We start from the raw sequence: 426 nt of genomic DNA, 5'->3' as shown, positions 1-426 counted from the left end.
ATGGGTGCCCCTTCCTGCTGGCCAGCGCTCAGAAGCATGCGGAGCCGCACTCAGCTGGGGCGGCTACAAGCCCAGCAGCCATCTCCGGCTCCTTCCCTCTCAAATAAAAGGCGAAGCAAGAAGTTTCTCCAATAAAAGAACTCAAAATATTATTCCCCTGCAAGTAAGTGAGTAAGTGAGTGAGAACAGAGCCAAGGGAGGGGGAAAAAAAAGCTTGCTGGAGACTCTCAGGACTGTAAATCCTGGCTCTGATCTTGCTGCTACTGCAGTCAACAGCAAAATTTCCACTGGTCTTCCACTGGGACAGGACGGGATGGAGGAGCTGCCGAGTGGGAGGAGGCACCGCGCTGCAGGACACGAAGGGAAGAGCAGTGGCTGCAAAACTGCCCAGAAACACTGGCGCCCACGACCCCATCCCGCCCCAAA

The sequence above is a fragment of the Fulmarus glacialis genome, unplaced genomic scaffold (genome assembly GCF_000690835.1).
Source record: "Fulmarus glacialis isolate BGI_N327 unplaced genomic scaffold, ASM69083v1 scaffold19760, whole genome shotgun sequence".
Classification (NCBI taxonomy): domain Eukaryota; kingdom Metazoa; phylum Chordata; class Aves; order Procellariiformes; family Procellariidae; genus Fulmarus; species Fulmarus glacialis.
The sequence above is the reverse complement of the archived record's forward strand: the minus strand, read 5'-3'. Positions refer to the sequence as shown.